A 15829-nucleotide genomic window follows, 5' to 3' on the forward strand; every position below is an offset into this window, starting at 1 on the left:
CTCACCTAGGAGCCTCATCAAAAGGTGCCCCTTCCAATGGGTCCACACGCACAGCAGTGACTAGATTGAGGGCATGTTTCTGGGGTACGTACACTTTCAAACCACCTTGTAGGTCTTCTTCTAAGTGGGTTGAAAACTTATGCTAACATAAAAACCTTTATACAAATGTTTGTAGCAACTTAATTCATAATCTCCAAAACCTGCAAGCAACCAAGATATTCTTTAACAGGTAAATGTATAAACAGACTGTAATACCTCCAAGCAGTGGAAAAGTATTTGGCCATACAACGGAACGTGCAATTGATTTATGTAACAACATGGATGGCTCTTCAATGCATGTTGCCAAGTGAAAGAAGCCATACCCGAAGGACTATATATTGTATAATTCTCTTCATATGGCATTTTGGGAAAGGCAGAACTATAGGGACAGAAAACGGAAGAGTGGTTGCCAGGGATTGAGGGAGAAGGAAGTGTTGATTACAAAGGGACACACAGGGAAAGTTTTAGGGGGCTGGAACTATTCTGCACGGTACAGGCTGATGGATACACTCTTTGCATTTGTCAAAACCAGTAGAACTTTACACCACAAAGAGTGAACTTTAATATTTGCATTATTTTAAATCAACCAGGAGGTTGGGGAATTCCAGGATAAGATGCAGACTGTGGTAAAACAGTCTCAGTATATTGTAAATGTATGACATAGCCTCACTGAAGGGGATGAAGGAAAAGGAGTTGACCTCAGGAACCTGGGAAATCTGTGTTTTGACTAGATAGCGTAAGGCTAAAGACAAAAGGAGTTGTACATAAACACTCATGTTAGTACAGTTGTTTCTCACGGGGTACCACGGGGTACAGGCTAAGAATTCTGAAATCCATTTACGTGCATACCGGGCTTGAGCAAGTGAGTCGATGGAGGGTGGACGGCGGGTTTCTCACTGTTGGAAGGGGAAGGTTCAGAACAGCAGGCGCAAGACTGGGGCAAACCACGTGCTGCTGGGCCAGAGGCGGAGACAGCGTGGACGGATGCAGCACCGAGGTGCTACAGAGGTAACTGTGGACACGAGTGTGCACGTGCGTTAGTGTACATACACACACTTCCTGCCTGTGCGCCAAGAGCGCCGAGAGCAGTTACGCCAGGCAGCAACGAGACACCTGCACTCAAACCTTGGTTTCCAAATGCTCTTCTCTAAAGAGTGAAGCAAGGTGGTGAGTCCGGAGCACTCTTCAGTGCTGGAGAGTAAGGAAGTGCAAGGTATTTCTGGATTTCTTCTTTAATCCGCTGGTTGTTTAAGAGCGCATTGTTTACTTTCCACGTGTCTGTGAGTTTTCCAATTTTCCCTGTTATTGATTTCTAGTTTCATTCCATTGTAACTGGAGAAGATACATTGTATGATATCAATATTATTGAGACTTATTTTGTGACTTAGCATATAATCTATCCTGGAGAATGATCCATATGCACTAGAGAAGAATGTATATTCTGTGTTGTTGGGTAAAATGCTCTATATATGTTTAGTTGGTTTATAGTATTGCTCAAGTTTTCTATTTCCATATAGGAAAGCTTGGGTTGGTGGAGGATGATCTCTTTCTCCCTTCAAATCTGTAAATATTTACTTCATTTACTTTGGGACTCTGCTGTTAGGTACACATATATGTATAATTTCTGTCTTCTTTTGAATTGACCCACCCCTTTATCAGTATATAATGACCTTGTTTGTTCATTGAACAGTTTTTTACCTAAAGTCTATTTTATCAGGTATTATCATCTCTCTTTTGGTTATTATTTGTATGGTATATGTTTTGTATGGTATATTTTTTCCTTCATTTTTGACCTTTGTCTTTGAATTAAAAGATAATCACGCTTCAACGCTCAGTTATGGAAATATATAAAATAAAATAAAATGATGGGATGACATAGGTGCTGAGAACAGCTTACTTCTATTGAGTATAGTAAGTGTAATGATAGAGGAATATTCAGGGTATTACAGAAGCCCAGAATCGAGCCGGGTATGGGGTCAAGGAGGGGGTTCTAGGGGAAGGTGTTCTGAAAACAGTCAGAACTCTCCTTCTTCCCTGCCGACCAGTTCCATACCTTGCAACCTCATTCTCCTAGTTTCCTCACTGATTTTTCTTATTGTACCTGTTTAGAAAAATGAACTTGCCTCTTCCCACTCACATCAATTAGTAACTTTAGTTTTTCAAACATGCAGATATGAATAAAGAATAATATAATGAAAAGCCACATATTCATTTCCAGCGTCACCAAATCTTAATAGCAAGTCATGTTTGCCTGAGAATTCTTTAAGAGCAATTGCACATTACAGATACAATTAAAGCCCGCTGTGTACCCTTTCCTGATCTTTTCCACTTCCTCCCTCTTTCCCCAGAGGGGCTCACATTCATGAATTCAGATATAATTTCACATTTATGAATTCAGATATAATTTTCATCCACATTTTTATATTTTACCACATATGCTGTATATCCATAAACATTATAAAGCATGTTTTGCCTGATATAAAAGTTTATATAAATGATATCTTGTTGCAAATGTCCCTCTGCATCTTGATTCTTTCGCTCAACGTTCTTCCTTATTCAAAGTTGATGTAGTTCTAGTGCTTCCATTTTTAAATGCCATATGGTGTTCCATTTTCTGAATATAATGCAATATACTTATCCATTCTCCTGTGGATGGGCATTAGGTTATTTCCATTTTTGTTTGTTTTATTTCTATTGCATACAGCCAATATTATTGTATGTTTTGTGCATATGGATAAGAATTTCTTCAGGGCATTTATAGATATATGGTGGATCAAAGAGTTTGCGCATCTTCACTGTTCTGAATGCTGCCAAATTGCTCTCCAAAAGTCAAAACAATTTACATTCCTTTATACAGTGCTTGAGATTTCTTGTTTCTCTTTATTTTTGTCAACCTTTGTATCTTCAGATTTTTAAATTTTTGCCAAATTTATAGGTGCAAATATATCTTCTTGTTTTGCTTTTCATTACTAGAAACATTGTGCATCCTTTCATACGTTGTTGACTAAGGTTTTCTCTACTGCGAGCTGCTCTTCATAGCCTCTGCCTGCTCCATTGGTGCCATGGGCACCTTCCCCTTGAGAAAGAGAAAAGCAGCCCCTGATGTCCAGGAGCTGGCCTGGCACTATCACTAGGCTTTGGTGTTGTGCTGGACAAGGTCACTTTGTGACCATGATGGATCAAGAACACTCCATAATCATTTCTGGACACAAATAAAACACGAACGCCCTCCAAGCCCCAGAATTCCAAGCACCTCCTTTCTGGTAGGCAGGATTCTAAGATGGCGCCCGAGTCCCAGCCCCTGTTGCCTGCACACCTTCTTCCAGTTACTCATCAAACGCTGATCTAGGACAGTCCTGCTGTGAAGGGATTTCACAGGGGTAACGGAGGTTCAAATCAGTTGGCCTTCAAATGGGAGGCTACCCAGGTGTGCCTGATTAACACACGAACCATTAAAAAGCAGTTGTCTCCAGCTGGTTGCTGAAAAGAACGTCAGAGAGAGGCAGTCTGGCTGCTCTGGAAGGGAGCAAGCCTCCCTGCTGTGAACTGCTTTGGGGGCCAAAAGGCGGCCCCCAGGGGCTGAGTCCTGTCCGAGAGCTGAAAGGAAAACGGGGACCTACGTCTTACACTGCGAGGAAACGAGCTCTAACAACCAGTGTGCTTGGGAGACCGGCCGCCTGGATTCTGACCGGGTAGATCCTGGGCTGGACCCGGGCTTGACGCAGAAACGGAGCACACGTGGGCCCTTCAAGCTGCTGAGTTTGTGGTAACTGGCTGTGAAGCATCAGAAAACAGGCTAAGATGAGCGACTGCTGCTGCTTTCTTTAGCCTTGGTCTAGTCTGCTGTCCCAGAAGAATTTATTAAGATGCTCAAGCAGAGGCTTTCCCTTGCCTCTTGATCATTCAGCAAAGCCCTGCTTACTAAACCCTCCCTGAGTCGCCTAGCACAGCCCTGATCCGAGAACTCGTCCTTCCCGCCACGCTCTCACGAGACGCCCCTGGGTCCTCGCGGTGCTTCCTTCCTCACTGCTGGGTGGTCCGGGGGCCTGGGGCGGCCCCTGGAGAGGACAGGAGCCGGGACCGTGGTGAGCTGGGGCGAGCAGACCCGCGCTGCAGGGTGAGCCTGGGCGCTCTCTGGCCGTGTTTTCTCATCAATCTTCTACTTTTTGGGACTTAGTAGTTTTGCCGGAGAATCAGAAGGTGGGGCCAGCTGATCTCCAGGGAAGCTGAGTGCTGATGACATGGAAAGACTTTTGGAACCAGTCCTAGTTTTAATCTCCATTCTGCCCTAACTAGCCAGGTGACTTTGGGTAAATAATAATCTTTAGCCTCAATTGCTTTGTCTCTAAATTAGGATTTAATTGGGACTAACAAACCAAGTAGGGTTGGTAAGGATTAAAGTACATGTAAATTTCTTGGTGTACACAGAAGACTCCAGTAACACCTATAATTTAAATTCATAAAATACTACATGAAAACATTTTGAAGACCGAGTGTAAGCTTGCTTTGATTACCTTAAGGTAGCACGATGCCCCCATCAGTGTGGTGTTAACAACTATGGGATACAGGAACTACTGTTCCTTTGCGGTACTCCGTAGAATACTCAATGACTGTTTCCTCTCCTTTCTTCCCCAACAATGCCAGCTCTTATGTTTTACGATTATATGTATACTCTTTGCGGGCACGTATTAAAGATTTGGTTAAATTTTACGTCACCATCTTCGCCCCCACGTACGCCTCACTAGCCTCTGGCCCTCGAGGAGGTCTGACGCACCTGAACAGCTCGTGCCTCACTGACCCCACCTGCGTAGCTGGTCCTTCCCTTCAGGCGTCGAGCCTTCCAGAGCCCGGGAGCTCTCCCAGGTGCAGGACTTCCCGCTCGTGCTGGCTGTGCCGGGCCGGGCGCTGTGCCCTGCTCCGGGCTCCCCTGAGGGGTCTGTGCCCCTCCACCACTCTCTGATCAAGGGATGCTTCTCACGGGCCTCATTTTTGCAAGTGCCTTGAGTTTGTGTGTGAAGTAAGACTTAGACGTTCTCCCTGTGACGTTGCTTGGGCCCTGTTACGAATTGAGTTGGGTCCTCCCAGAAGCTGTGGAGAAGTTTTACCAGCATCTCAGAATGTGGCCTCCTTTGGAAATGGGGTTGATGCAGATGGAGTTCCTGAAGCTAAGGTGAGGTCATCCCAGCACGGTGCAGTGTGTCCACCAGGGTGACTGGAGCCCTCCTGCGAGAAGGGGCAGGCGTAGGGAAGGCCCCGCGTGACAGCAGCTAAACGGGCAGCCGAGGACTGCCAGCAGACCCCGGAGAGGGGAAGAGACCCCTGGGAAGGGGGGAGCTGCTGCTGGGCCCCCAGCCACGAGGCGGCACCTTGCTGTCCTCGTGAGCCACAAGCCTGGGGTCTTTCGTTAGGGTAGGTCCAGGAAACCAGGCCCCAACGGGCACGGTTTTATGTCGCCCAGGGTCCTTTCTCCAGGGTTTACACTTGCCATCAGGATGTCTGGGTTCAGATGGACCCCAGGAAAAAACACCCCTGCTCCCCTCCACCCCTCACGCCAATACTGAGTCCAGCTCATCTTCCCCAACTCCTCTTCTGCCCTGAAATCTCTCCCCTTCCTCGAGGCTGTCTTCTGATGAGCCACCCTACATCTCCAGACATGTTTGTGCAGAGTTGAGAACTAGTCACAAATTCACTATTTTGACACCTGTTTATGGAGCCCTCCTGTGGCATCAGGCATTACGCTATGCTCTGGGGGTACAACGGGGAGCAAGAGGATAGCTTCGCTGCTGTCGGGTAGTATTACGTGGGGACAGCCAACGAACACACACAAGAATAAATATGATAACCACAGCATGATCGGTGCTGAGAAGGAGACGGGGCAGGCGTGCAGGGTGAGACCTTTCTGAGAGGTCGGAGAAGAGGCAGCACAGAAGGAGCAGCGTCAGCCCGTCTGCAGAAGGGGGGGACCCAGGTCACGCGGAGCCTGGCAGGCCTCGGTCAGCTGTTTGGATTTTATGATAAGCATAGCGGATCTTGGGAAGTTATGTGGGCTAATTTTGTAACAGTGAAGGCTAGACTGATGTAACAAAGCAACCGCAAAACATCTGGTGGCTTCACGACTGTGGGTGTGTATTCCTCTTGCGCGTACGGCCAGGTGGGCACGTGGCCTCTGCACCGTGGCCTCGTCAGCCGGACGGGCATCTCAACACGCCTTCCAAGGCCTCCAGGCTGGCGGTTTACAGCAGGACGGGGAGAAAAGCAGAAGTCTAGAGCAGTCTTTTAAGTGAGTGGCTTGAAAGCTGTATACCTTGCTTTCAATCACAGTCCGTGAGCTGGAGCTAGAGCCGACGGGCACACCTGGCTCTAACTGGGAGATGTCTCTGGTGTCCATGTGTCCAGGGAGAAGGGAGAAAATTGGGGGACAATTAGCCTGGCAGAGTCTGCCACGTGGTGTCCTGTAGTGATGCTGGAAAGAAGGACTACTCTGTTAAGGCCTACGTACCTTCTGTTAAGTAGGATTCTCACTTGCTACCTGGAGTCATCTGTGAAAGAGCGGTGTGTTCTGCTTCTCGGGTTGAAGCTTGGTCGAGACGCTGGGCTGCTGATGGGGGTGCAGGAGCCAGTGCTCAGCTCCCGGCTCAGCTCCCCAGGGCTGGAAGTCAATTGAGTGGAGACAATGGTTTAGTCACTTGTCATTCAAGTCAGACGATACATCTGACACACTGTGTCTTCAAAGCCAAGGCATTCTCAGGAAGGACGATTGTCCTCATTCATTATGCTCGGAGTCTTTGACACTTCAAAAACATTAGATTACTAAGTTGCTGGGGCAGAACCTGGAAAAGATAAAGTTATAATTGAAAGCTACTTATGTGATATATTTAAAATGAGATCAGCTTTCTATTTCTAGGCACATTAAGAAATCTAAAATAATTGTTTTTGGCCAGAGCTAAATTTAGAGCCTCTGTGATGGATAGCTCTGTCATCCTCTTGCTCAAGAGATGTTAATGGTTTCCTGTTGCTTAGTAAGAGCTGCCACTGGGTGCCTACTGTGCGCCTGCCACGGCCGGGGTTTGCAATAATTTTCTTTAACCCTTGCAGTACCCCTGAATAAGGTCACCATATTTAGCAAATAAAATGCCGGATGCCCTGTTAAACTTTAAAGGTATAATTTATTTCTATTTATGGTAAAATATACATAACATAAAAATCCTTGTAACTATTTTAAACGGACAATTCTTTGACATTAAGTACATTGACAATACTGGGTAATTTTCACCACTCTTTCCAGACTATTTTCATCATCCCAACCCAAAACTCATACTCATTTAGAAGTAACTCTCATTCCCCTTTTATACCCCTGGGAAACACTATTCTGCTTTTGGTCTCTATGAATATGCTTGTTCTAAGCATTTCACATAAGAGAAAACATGCACTATTTATCCCCTGGCTTATCTCACTGTACATGATGTCTTCAAGGTTCATCCTTGCTGGAGCATGTACCAGCACTCCATTTCTTTTTTGTGGCTCAGTGTTCCATTGTGTGGCTATATCACATTTTGTTTATCCATTCTTCTGTTGATGGATACTTGTGTTGCTTCCACCTTTTGGCTATTGTGAATCATGTTATAATGAACACTGGTAAACAAATACCTGTTCAAGTTCCTGCTTTCAATTCCTTTGGGAATATACTTAGGAGTGGGATTACTGGTTCACATATAATTCTATATTTAACTTTCTGAGGAACCATCAAACTGTTTTCCATAGTGTCTACCTGATCTTATATTCCCACTTACAATATTTGACGGTTGCCATTTCTCTGTATCCTTGTCAGCCCTTGTTATCAATTGTTTTAAAAAATAATAGCTATCCTAGTGGGTGTGGAGTGGTAGCTCATTGTAGGTTGTTTTTTCTTTAAGATTTTATTTATTTATCTCCCTCTCTCCCCCCCTCCGCTGTCTGCTCTCTGTGTCCTTTCACTGTGTGTTCTTCTGCATCCGCTTGCATTATCTGGTGGCACTGGGAAACTGCATCTCTTTTTTGTTGCGTCATCTTGCTGCATCAGCTCTCTGTGTGTGCAGCGCCACTCCTGGGTGGGCTGTGTTCTTTTCTCATTGCAGGGTGCATACCTTGCGTGTGGGGCACCCCTACACAGGAGCACCCCTGCGTGGCATGGCACACCTTGTGCGGCAGTACTGCACACGGGCCAGCTCATCACATGGGTCAAGAGGCCCTGGGGATCAAACCCTGGACCCTCCATATGGTAGACGGACGCTCTATCAGTTGAGCCACATCCGCTTCCCTCATTGTAGTTTTAATTTGCATTTCTGTAATGGCTATTGCTGTTGAGCATCTTTTCAAATTTTTATTGGCAATTTGAATATCTTCTCTGGAGAAAGAGAAAAGTCTTCTAAAAAACCCTTGGTTCATTTTTTACCTGGGCTTGCTTTTTGTTACTGAGTTGTAGGAACTATATATTCTGTATATAAAACCCTTTATCAGACATATGGTTTCCAAATATTTTCTCCCCTTCTGTAGGTTGTCTTTTACTGTCTTGATAATTTCCTTTGCACAGATTTTAATTTTGAGGAGGTACATTTTATCTATTTTTCACTTTTGTTGCTTGTGCTTTTGGCATAAAATCTAAACATCTATTGCTTACTACATGTTCCTAGATATTTTCCTGTTTTCTTGTAATACTTTTATAGTATTAGCTCTTTTTTTTTTAAAGATTTATTTCTGTCCCCTTCTCCCCTCCCCCGCCCCAGTTGTCTGTTCTCTGTGTCTATGTGCTGCATCTTCTACTTTGTCCGCTTCTGTTGTTGTCAGTGGCACGGGAATCTGTGTTTCTTTTTGTTGCGTCATCTTGTGTCAGCTCTCCGTGTGTGCAGCGCCATTCCTGGGCAGGCTGCACTTTCTTTCACGCTGGGCGGCTCTCCTTACGGGCGCACTCCTTGCATGTGGGACTTCCCTATGCGGGGACACCCCTGCGTGGCACGGCACTCCTTGCGCGCATCAGCACTGCGCGTGGGCCAGCTCCACACGGGTCAAGGAGGCCCGGGGTTTGAACCGTGGACCTCCCATGTGGTAGACGGACGCCCTAACCACTGGGCCAAGTCCGCTTCCCAGTATTAGCTCTTATATTTACATTTTCATCCTTTTTGAATTAGGTGGGTTTTTTTTTTTCTTCTCTTTTTTTCTTTTTTAAGGTACTGGGGGCCAGGGATTGAACTCAGGACGTAGCATGTGGGACGCCGGCACTCAACCACTGAGCTACACCAGCTTCCCTGAATTAGTTTTTATATATGGTGAAAGGCTGGGGTTCCATTCATTCTTTTGTTTGTGGATTTCCAATTGTCCCTGCAGCATTTGTTGAAGAGACTGTTTCCCTGTTGAATGGACTTGGCCCTCTTGTCAAATATCAGCTGTCCATATGCATGTGGGTTTATCTCTGGACTTTTAAGTCTATCCCATTGGTCTATATGTCTATTCTTATGCTAGTTCCATACTGTTTTAATTACTGTAGCTTTGTAGTAAGTTTTGAAATCAGGAAATGTAAGTGCTATGGCTTTGTTCTTTTTCAAGATTGTTTTGGCCTCCAGGGCCCTTGCAGTTCTATATGAGTTTGAGGATCAGCTTTTCCACTTTTGCAAAAAAGCCTTCTGGAAGTTTGATAGCAATTGAATTGAATCTGAAGGTCATTTTGGCAGTATTGGCAGCTTAAAAATATTGTCTTCAAATCCACAAACATGAGACATCTTTTCACTTCTTAGGTTGTTAGTTTCTTTCAGTAATGTTTGGTAGTTTTCAGCATATACGTCTTTCACCTCCTTGGTTAAATTTATCACTGTGTATTCTTTTAGATAGTACTATAAATGGATTTTTTTTTCTTGATTTCCCTTTCATATTGTTCATTGCTGGTGTATAGAACCCAAGTTGACTTCTGTGTGTTTATCTTGTATCCTGCAACTTTGCTGAATACATTTATTAGTTCTAATAGCTTTCTTGTGGATTCATGTCATCTGCAGATAAGATAATTTTACTTCATCCTTTCTAATTTGGATGTCTTTTCTTTCTCTTGCTTTATTGCTCTGGCTCTAACTTCCAATACAATGTTGAATAACAGTTTTCATCATTGAGTGTGATATTTGCCATGGGATTACAAAAAATATATATATATATAAGTCCTTTTACGTATTGAGAAAGTTCCTTTCTGTTCCTAATATTATGATGAAATGATATTGGATTTTGTCATACATTTTCTGTATCAATTGGGATGATCATGTGGTTTTTTCTTCATTCTATTAATGATGTATATTATATTCATTTTTCTTATGGTGAACCATATTTGTATTCCTGGAATAAATCCTACTTGGTCATGGTGTGTAATCCTTTTTACATACTATTGGATTCAGTTTACCAGTATTTTGTTCAGGATATTTGCATCTATGTTTGAAAGGGATAGAGGTCTATAATTTTCTTTTCTTGTGTTGTCTTTGTCTGTCTTTGGTATCAGGATAAGGCTGGATGAGTCAGGAAGTAATTCCTTCTATTTTTTTTTGTGCAGTTTTTAAAAAAATTTATTTCTCTTCCCTTCCCACCACCCGCCTCTGCCCTAGTTGTCTGTTCTCTGTGTCTATTTGCTGCATGTTCTTCTTTGTCCGCTTCTGTTGTTGTCAGCAGCACGGGAATCTGTGTTTCTTTTTGTTGTGTCATCTTGCTGCGTCAGCTCTCTGCATGTGCGGTGCCATTCCTGGGCAGGCTGCACTTTCTTTTGCGCTGGGCAACTCTCCTTACGGGGTGCACTCCTTGTGCGTGGGGCTCCCCTACGCGGGGACACCCCTGCGTGGCAGGGCACTCTTTGCGCGCATCAGTGCTGTGCATGGGCCAGCTCCACACGGGTCAAGGAGGCCCGGGGTTTGAACCGTGGACCTCCCATGTGGTAGACGGACGCCCTAACCACTGGGCCAAGTCCGTTTCCCTAATTATAGTCCTTATATTACATTTGGTGTATTTCCCCTCAACCCACACTATTATTTTTAAATGTTTTTATGACAGAGGTTGTAAACTTAGAAAACAATCATGCGCATGTGCAGAATTCTCAAACAACACCCCCCTATCAACACACCACACCGTGGTGGAACGTTTGTTACAGATTATGAAATAATATTATCCAATTATTACCATGTCCACAGTATGCATTTGGCACACGTTTTCCATGCTCCCCCATTATCAACCCAGTACATCTTTGTCATGGATGCAAGAATATTACATTATTACTGCTAACCACAGTACATAAGTCACTCCAGCTGTATTTTTCCCATGCTTCTGCATATTCTCACCACCCTGCAGTAGTGATGTACATTTGCTCTAGCTCACAAAGGACATCCTTTCATCTACACCCTCAACTACAATTCTCATCCACCTCTGGGTTTACTGTGCAATTCAGTTCCTAGATTATTCTCTGTCAATTGGCATTTACATCCCTAGAGTACCAATTTCAGCCACATCCCCAATTATAAACCACCTGTTACTCACTATAATGTGTTACCATCAACTCTGCACATTTCTGCACTTTTACAGTAAAGCTAATTAAAACTACTACATACATTAAATATCAGTAGTCCATCTCAGTCCTCCTCTTATCTCCTTTAAGAATCCACTACCTACCACCAAGGCTTGAAGATATTTTCCTACATTTTCTTCTAGAAGCTTTATGGTTCTTGCTTTTATATTTAGGTTTTTGATTCATTTTGAGTTAACTTTTGTTAAAGGTGTGAGGTAGGGGTCCTATTTCCTTCTTCTGGCTATGGATATCCAGTTCTCTCTGCATCCTTTGTTGAATGGACTGTTCTGCCCAAGCTGGATGGGTTTGACAGACTTGTCAAAAATCACTTGACATGTGAGGGTCTGTTTCTGAACCATCAGTTCAGTTCCATTGGTCTATATGTCTGTTTTTATGCCAGTACCTTGCTGTTTTTACCATTGTAGCTAGGTGATATGATTTAAAGTCCAGAGATGAGAGTCCTCCAACTTTGCTTTTCCTTTTTAAGATGTTTCTGACTATTCAAGACCCCTTACCCTTCCAAATAAATTTGATAATTGTGTTTTCCATTTATTTAAAAATGGTTGGTGGAATTTTTTATCAGGATTGCATTGAATCTGTATATCAGTTTGAGTAGAATTGACATGTTAATGATATTTAGTCTTCCAATCCATAAGCATGGAATGTTCTTCCAATTATTTAGGTCTTTTTAAAATTTCTTTTAACAATAAGTTATAATTTTCTGGATACAAGTGCTTTACATTGTTGGTTAAGTTTATTCCTGAATATTTGGGTTTTGTCTGTCATATTTTACTTTCACCACTCTTGAGACACTTTTAGTTACTTTTATTGATATAATCTTCATTTCTAGACTCTCTTCCATGTCTCTCTCTCTTCTCTTTATTTTTCGGGCTGTAGCACAACCTTTAGTATTTCCTGCAAAGCCAGTCTCTTGGTTACAAATGTTCTCAGTTTCTGTTTATCTGTGAATATTCTAATCTCGCCCTCATTTTTTAAAGACAGTCTTGACATATATAAGATTTTTGGCTGGAAGTTTTTCTCTTGCAGTATCTTAAATATATCATACCACTGTATTCTTGCCTCTATGGTTGCTGGTGAGAAATCAGCACTTAATCTTATTGGGTATCCCTTATATGCTATGCATTGCTTTTCTCTTGCTGCTCTCAGAGTTTTCTCTTTGTCTTTGGCATTTAACATTCTGATTAGTATGTGTCTCAGAGTTGAGCTATGTGGATTTTTTAGGATGGGAGTAGGTTGTGCTTTTTGGACATGAATATCTATGTCCTTCAACAGAGTTGAGAAATTTTCTATCATTATTTCTTCACATATTCCTTCTGTCCCTTTTCCCTTCTTTTCTCCTTCTGGGAGACCCATGACACATTTGTTTGCACATATCTTGCTGTCGTTTAGTTCCCTGAGATATTTTTCAATTTTTTCCATTCTTTTCTACATCTTTTTTTTTTTTTTGTATGTTCACTTTCAGAGGCCATTTCTTCAAGCTCACCAATCCTTCTTCTGCCTTCTCAAATCTGCTATTATATGATTTCAGTATATTTTTAATTTCATTTATTGCACCTTTTGTTCCCATAAAATCTGCTATTTTTCTATGTATGCTTTCAAATTCTACTTTGTGCTCATCCAATGTCTTAATATCCTTAATCTCTTAAGCCATATCATTGAATTTTTTGAGATTTGTTTGAACATCCATGATTAGTTGTCTCAACTCCTTTATGTCATCTGGAAGCTTATCTTTTTCTTTTAACTGGGCCATATCTTCCTGTTTCTTTGTGTGGATTGTAATTTTTTATTGGTGTTTTGGCATCTGGTTTACTAGAGTTTTTATTAGGGGTACAGTTTTTTTCTTATTTTATTTATTTTTCTCCCCCCTCCCCTGCCGTACTGTTTTTGCTGTCTGTCCATTTGCTGCGTGACCTTCTGTATCTATTTCTCTTTTTGTCTTCTCGTCTCATCTTTCTCCTCTAGTATTCACCAGGATTCCATCCTGGGGACCTCTGATGTGGAGAGAGGTTTCCTGTCAATTGTACCACCTCAGTTCCTGGTCTCTTCTGCGCTTCACCTAACTCTCCCCTTGGTCTCTCTTTTGTTGTGTCAGCATATTGCTGCGTGACTCACTTGTGTGGGCACTGGCTCACTGCACAGGCACTGGCTCATTGCCTGGGTACTCGGCTCACTGTGTGGGCACTCGACTTGCCATGCAGGCACTGGCTCACCATGCAGGCACACTTTCTCTTCTTCTTTTTCACCAGGAGGCCCCAGGGATCAAGCCTGGGTCCTCCCATATGGTAAGTGGAAGCCTTTCACTTGAGCCACATCTGCTTCTCAGTTTTTCTCTTTAGTTTAGGGCTTCCTGCCCTTTCTCCCTTGCTGGTTGTGCAGCAGGAGCCAAGGATGTAGTTGGTGCTATAAGCTATGGAGGCTCAAGCTGCCCTCATTGCCCCAGGGACTGATGAAGCTTCTCCCAACTTTCTCCTTTGGGGTAAGGACAGAGTCACAGCCATGTGGGATAATCCAGGTCGTGTAGGCCTAGACTGCATCAGAGAGACTGATGAAGCTTCACATCCCTTTCTGCCCTGCCTGGGGCAGGGCTGGAGCTGCAGGTGTGGGCAGCAGTCTATGCAGTGGGGGATCAAGATGACCACAGTTGCCCCAGTAGACTTCTGGCTATTCAGTCTGTGCCAGCCAATTATATCTGCAGTTGCTTGGAGAGGCTGGTGCGGCCTCCTCCCTGCCAAAGGTGGGGCTGAAGTCTAGGGCTGTAGGCTAATCTGGGTAAAAGAAACTGGTCTCTTGGGAAACGGACTTTGGCCCAGTGGTTAGGGCGTCCGTCTACCATATGGGAGGTCCGTGGTTCAAATCCCGGGCCTCCTTGACCCGTGTGGAGCTGGCCATGCGCAGTGCTGATGCGCGCAAGGAGTGCCATGCCACGCAAGGGTGTCCCCCGCGGGGGAGCCCCACGCGCAAGGAGTGCGCCCGTGAGGAAAGCCGCCCAGCGTGAAAAGAAAGTGCAGCCTGCCCAGGAATGGCGCCGCCCACACTTCCTGTGCCGCTGACGACAACAGAAGCGGACAAAGAAACAAAAGCAGACAAAGAAACAAGACTCAGCAAGTAGACACCAAGAACAGACAACCAGGGGAGGGGGGGAAATTAAATAAATGAATAAATCTTTAAAAAAAAAAAAAAAAAAAAAGAAACTGGTCTCTTCCATCACATGATTTTCAGTTAGCCTGGCTTCCCCTCATGCTGGGGCAGACTCAAAATGGCAGCTACTGGCCTCTTTCCAACTTGGACAGCTTTAAACATTAGCCATTCTTAGGGTTATCCATTAGCTGGCCGAGTTTACTAATCAGTAGCTGAAGTCAGTGCCCAACCGTCTCTTTCTCCCCTATTTTGGGGAAGTGGAGCTTCCAATTCCAGCTGCAGAACAGCTCCTGAGGTGGCTTGTGCCTCCAGTGGAGGCTGGGCACCGGTCTCTGTGGTGTGGAGCCTCTACTTACGAGTCTTCTCTGCAGATGGACAGTTTCCTGCTTCCATTCCTTCAAGGATGTTGCAGGATGCTCTTCTGGTCTCCCGGAGCCCCCAGTCAGGTGCTTCAGCAGCTCCAGAGAGCTCTGGGTGTTTCCTAACTGCCCTGTAGCCGGAGCTGACTCTAGGAGCTCCTTACTCTGCTGCCATCTTGCTGGTTGTCCTCTTCTTTTTTAATATAGGCATTTAGGGCTATAAATTTCCCTCTCAAGACTGCCTTTGCTGTATTACGTAAGTTTGGTAAGTTGTGTTCTCATCTTCATTTGTCTCAATATATTTACTGATTTCACTTGTAATTTCTTCTTTGACCCACTGATTATTTAGAAGTGTGCTTTTTAGCCTTTACACATTTGTGAATTTACTTTTTCCTCTCTATGATTGATTTCCAATTTTATTCCATTATGATCTGAGAAGGTGCTTTGTATAATTTCATCCTTTTTATATTTATTGAGAGCTGCGTTGTGACCTAACATGTGGTGTATCCTGGAGAAAGATCCATGGGCACTTGAGAAGAATGTATAACCTACTGAGTTTGGATGCCGTGTTTTGTATATGTTTGTTAGGTCTAACTTGTTTATCATATTGTTTAAGTTCTCTCTTTCCTTGTTGATCTTCTGTCTAGTTGTTCTATCTAATGATGTGGGTGGAGTGTTGAAATCTTTAATGATTATTGTAGAGATGTCTGTT

Source organism: Dasypus novemcinctus, chromosome 25 (genome assembly GCF_030445035.2).
Source record: "Dasypus novemcinctus isolate mDasNov1 chromosome 25, mDasNov1.1.hap2, whole genome shotgun sequence".
Lineage (NCBI taxonomy): Eukaryota > Metazoa > Chordata > Mammalia > Cingulata > Dasypodidae > Dasypus > Dasypus novemcinctus.